At 34.9% G+C, this 4,987-nt stretch overlaps 1 protein-coding gene across 1 annotated transcript in view; it reads right to left on the bottom strand.

Annotated features, from left to right (window-relative positions):
* The window catches only part of LOC107672043 (protein FAM110A-like), a 23,472-nt gene extending 19,607 nt beyond the window's left edge, over window positions 1-3,865 (bottom strand). Inside the window, exon 1 of the mRNA XM_016465125.1 lies at window positions 3,759-3,865. The gene's annotated coding sequence lies outside the window, so the exon portion shown is untranslated. The remainder of the gene's footprint in view (window positions 1-3,758) is intronic.
* Between the last annotated feature and the right edge of the window lie 1,122 nt (window positions 3,866-4,987).

Here is a 4,987-nt window from a genome sequence, read left to right as displayed (position 1 = left end):
ATTATGCACTTTTTTTCAAAGATAGTCGTGTTATTTTATTACGCTTTGAAGAAACGTGCATATTATTTTGCTCGATGCGCCCTCTTGGGGCCTCAGGAGAGAAGCCAAAAGCTTTTTTTCCACCTAACTGAAATTATGCCTTTTAAATTCGAATATAGATAATATCTAAGTACAAAATTTTATTAAGGTCTGCGTCAGCCGTCAGGCAGCCTTATCAGTGGCGCACGAGATGCGATGACGATGTATGTGTCATTGATTTCATTTGAATGCTTTTGTTTGCCTATCCAGATGAACCCACTAGATGCGGCGCTGCTACGTTGTTCATTCATATATTGTGGAAAACGAGAGCATCAGTGTGGAGAAGATGTAGTTTACGTCAAAACAGAAACCAAGCCGTTCACACAGAATGCATATTTATCATATGCCTTTTAAATTTGAATAGAATTCGAATTTTGATAATATTTAAGTAGAAAATTCGAATTTAGTTTTTCAGTCATTTTGACAGCCCTACTCAGCAGCAGCGTCTAGTAGCGAATCTTTAAGTTGAACTGCTTCAAGAACCTCACTACTGAGAAATGTCACGTAGCTTTTCAGCAGCGAAACTCTTTTATTGATAAATTCGCGGGGCAGCCGCAGCTCTGATGACAAGTTTCTGTCCGCGTCTCCACGTGTGTGCGCGAGTGCGTGTCTGTGTGTGCATGTGTGAGAGAGAACGGGAGAAAGAAAGCGTGATCTCCGTACATAAAAAAGGTTGAAGACATGGAAATAGTTTATTATAGTAATAGTAATAGTTATTGTTTGTTATATTTATTTGCTCAATGTCTTCTGGGGTTTTGGTTCTTTTACTGTTGTAGATATCCCATAGTATAACAAAAATATTATATATATCTTCATTGTGTTTGGGCCCCCCCTGGACGTGCAAGCATAGGCATGTGCCTAGAATGCCTATGCGTAAATCCGGCCCTGTGTGTGTGTCCCATTATCAACCCATCAGCTACTTAGAAATCACAAGGTCCCATTCTCCATCTCTGCTGATAGACCTCAACTCACCGCTGATGGTCCTAAATTGGAATTTGACTTGCAGCACATCCTGGAAATCCACAAAGCACATGCAGAGGAGACAGAGCAGGCTAGTGAAGTCATGGACTCAGGCTGTGTTATAACATTCAGTCTGATCCCACATTTCACAACACTGTGGAGGATGACTTCCACAAAACTGACATCAGCATCAGCACTAATACTCAACCAAAGAGTACACAATCTTTTGCCACATGTGGGATGCTGTGGGACTTTACTCTATCCAAATACATATTAGGCCTGATTAGTCTTCATTTTCCATGTCGAGTGCACAACCGAGCACACAAACTCTTCAAAGTATATGCATTCACTGCATGCACACTACCTATAGCCGACCTAAGATTTCCATAATGCAGAAAGGGAAAATACAGACAGAATTGTAATAACCCAATCTTAAAAAATTTAATTTACAGTATAAATTGTTAATGTTTTATGCCTTCATTTGATTACCATATATTTTGATAATTAATTTGTATTAAATCATAATCCAGAAAAATTAAAAGACACACAGAATTTCTGAAAAAAATTAAACAATAGCATTATTGTAGCATTACATAATTATTGTAAAATGTTTTTATAAATTATGTTAAAGTTTTATGAATTCAATTGCTTATAAAATGTAATTAAACCATTAAAATGGGAAATACAGAATTTGGGAAAAATAAAGCAGAATTTGTAGAAAAATAAAATGGATTTCATACGGCCTTAATGTAATTTTTGTAATTAATGTAAATTGTAAATGAAAAAAGTGAAAAAAATAAAATCAAATAACCTAAATTCAGAAAAAAAAACAAGAAAAAAAATACATTTGAAAAAAAAAATGGACTATGCTGATGACGAAAATTACATCACAACTGTCCACAAGCCGAAACAAACACGGACAAGCGAAAACATACAAAAACATAGGGCTGCACAATTAATCAAATTTCTAATCGCGATTACAATTATGGATGCCACAATTACGTAATCGTTCAAAGCAGCAATTAATCGTTCGAAGTACACTTATGTTATTCTGTGTGCTTAAGATGCGTTTTTTCTTTCTACATGTTATCTTAAGGGTTTTTCCATTGTTTTAATTTTAGTTTTAGTATAACACTATAATACCATTTATATTTTTACTTTTTTTATAATTTAAAGAAGAAACCAATCCGATGTATAGTTGACATTTGAGGCTTAATACTATAGAAAAGTGTTTTCAGCTTGTTTATTTTCATATAAAAATACGGCATGCAGTTGCAGCAAACAATGGTATAAACATCAAACATCATTGTGATAATCGTAATTAATAATCGCAATTACAATTTCAAGGGAATGATCGACAATTATGATTGTTGTTATAATCGTGCAGCTCTACAAAAACATATAGCTTTATATATCCTATCAACAAAATAATTAGGAAAAAATACATGAAAATACACTAAAAATTAAAGGTACCCTCAAATGTACTTGATTCTTTAAATTAATATTTCTAATTTAGGACAAAATCTAAAATGAACACTTTAGTCATTATACCACTAAGAAAAGGGCCACAAGTGCCAGAATACATAGACATGACATATAATAGCTGTTAACGTTTGTTTGAATACTTTAGGTCTTATGTCCAAAAAGGTCAACGTGATGCAATTCCCTATTTAGACAGACACTGAATGATAGTGCTCAGGCTATCAACTAACAGGGAATAACAAAATCATACTCTAATCCCTTTTCAGTTTCCTTTGCAGTGGAATCAGGTCAGAATGACATGAAGAGTAGTAGCCTATATGTATACAGTAAAACAAAACTGCCAAGCTGCCTTGTTATATGATCTGTTTCACTTGGATTGGTGACTAAAGATATCCTATATGTACAGACATCCAAACACACAGGTCTATCTTAGCATCACATGCAATCTAGTACTTTAGCAATCACATATACCACACACTTATTAGTTTACTTCATTAGTGTGCCGCAAATCAATTCTTTCGAACAGTTAAAGGGGTCATATGATGTTGCTAAAAAGAACATTATTCGGCTGACTCTTAACTTTTATGAAGAATATCTCTTTGGATTTGAGACTTTAGTCTTTGCAACTTTACAGATCTTCTTTATGCACCAATAGCTTGTAACACTTCAAAGAGAAAGGAAAAATTTAAATCGCATCATATGATCCCTTTAATATTCAAAGGAAAAGATTCAATGATTCAGGGAATTACATCATCACGCAGTGCCTAACATCAAATTATATACTATCAATGTAACACTCAACTCATAAAAACATAATTCTCAAGAACACATATACCACCTGCGTTTACATTAAATAATATATTTAAAAAAATAATTTACATCACTTGGAATCATTCAGACCATTTGTGAACCGATTCAAAAGATTCGCTAGAGCAAATTTCCTGAGATACATATCGTAACGTTACACCGATATAAGCATTACAAATCACATTTGATCTAACTGCTCAATATTAACTTTACAAAACAAACTGTGAGTGATTAACATTTTTGACCGTTGCGAGCATCGTCTATTTTTAACACTTAGTCGACATTAAATATCCATTAAGCTAGATTAAATCGTTAGAATGTCTTTTCAGCATTTAAACTAGACGCTCTGATGCTATCGTTTTTGGTTTCGAATAATCCAAAGTGTGATCATCATTGGACTATCATAAACATTGAGTGTTTTTAGCACTCACCTCAGCAGCGACACCGCAGCGTTTCCAAAGTCGACTTCGAACAGGAAAACTCTAACTAGGCTGTACCTTATGAATTTAGAGCTAAAATGTCTCTGAGAGAAAAAGTGAGAGTACCTTTACATTTTCATGAACCCTGATAGGCGATTGAATTTCTGCGGGGAATATACCACTATCAGACCATAATATATGAGGGTGTAGTGTTATTGTGTTATAAACATAGGACGTCGACGGTAACACATGCTTTAATTTGCCACACAAATATTTGCCTGTAGTACGTTAATATGTTCTTACAGTAAAACAAAAATATTGTTTAGGACAAGAAAGCGGGTTAGAGTGTCTGCACATCCTTTGAACACCCCTAATACTGCAAATAATAGTATGAGCCGAATCCCGCCATTGGTCGCTTCCCAGTTTGGAAAACGCAGGAAAGTTTCCAAGGTAACCGCCCCTCAATGTGTTACGTATTACGTAATTGTTTTGCCTCCCTAAAAGCTCGTGGTAAGTAACTAATAAAATATATCTGGGGGGAAAAATCATTGGGTTTTATTCTGGCATCTACTTAGGAGCATTTACATTCATTTTTCCATTCTGTCAAGGCCTGAATCATTTAGCCAACATTTTAACCTTGTGATTTGACGGTGATGTTACGTCAGCAATGCTAAAAACACGGTAAATTGTAAGGAGAGGAGGCTTTGCAAGCTGAATACAAAAAAAGAGGATTTAATTTAAATTCTGGCCTAAATTATTTTTTTGCAGCCCAGTAAGACAAGAGAAAAGTTATATGATGGTCCATAACTACAACAATATTAATTAGTTAGTGGAGAAATCTTCATTTTTTTGAGTTTGTTCATTAAAGGGGTCATATGATGCTTTTTTAAAGATCATTATTTTGTGTATTTGGTGTAACAGAATATGTTGACATGCTTTAATGTTCAAAAAACATTATTTTTCAAATACTGTACATTATTGTAGGTCCTCTATGCCCCGCCTCTCTCAAACGCTTCGTTTTCTACAAAGTCCCTCCTTCCGAAAAGCGCAGTCTGCCTTTGGTTTTGAGACTTTAGTCTTTGCAACTTCAGGGATCTTATCTATTCACGAACAGCTTGTAACACTCCAAAGAGAAAGGAAAACTTGAAATCGCATCATATGACCCCTTTAAAGCAGTTGTGCTAAATGGACTACTTCATGTGTTGAGGCTCAGCCAACTGGGGTGTTATGGGGGGATGGGG

Source organism: Sinocyclocheilus anshuiensis, unplaced genomic scaffold (genome assembly GCF_001515605.1).
Source record: "Sinocyclocheilus anshuiensis isolate Anshui unplaced genomic scaffold, SAMN03320099.WGS_v1.1 scaffold1053, whole genome shotgun sequence".
NCBI lineage: Eukaryota > Metazoa > Chordata > Actinopteri > Cypriniformes > Cyprinidae > Sinocyclocheilus > Sinocyclocheilus anshuiensis.
The sequence above is the reverse complement of the archived record's forward strand: the minus strand, read 5'-3'. Positions and strand labels throughout refer to the sequence as shown.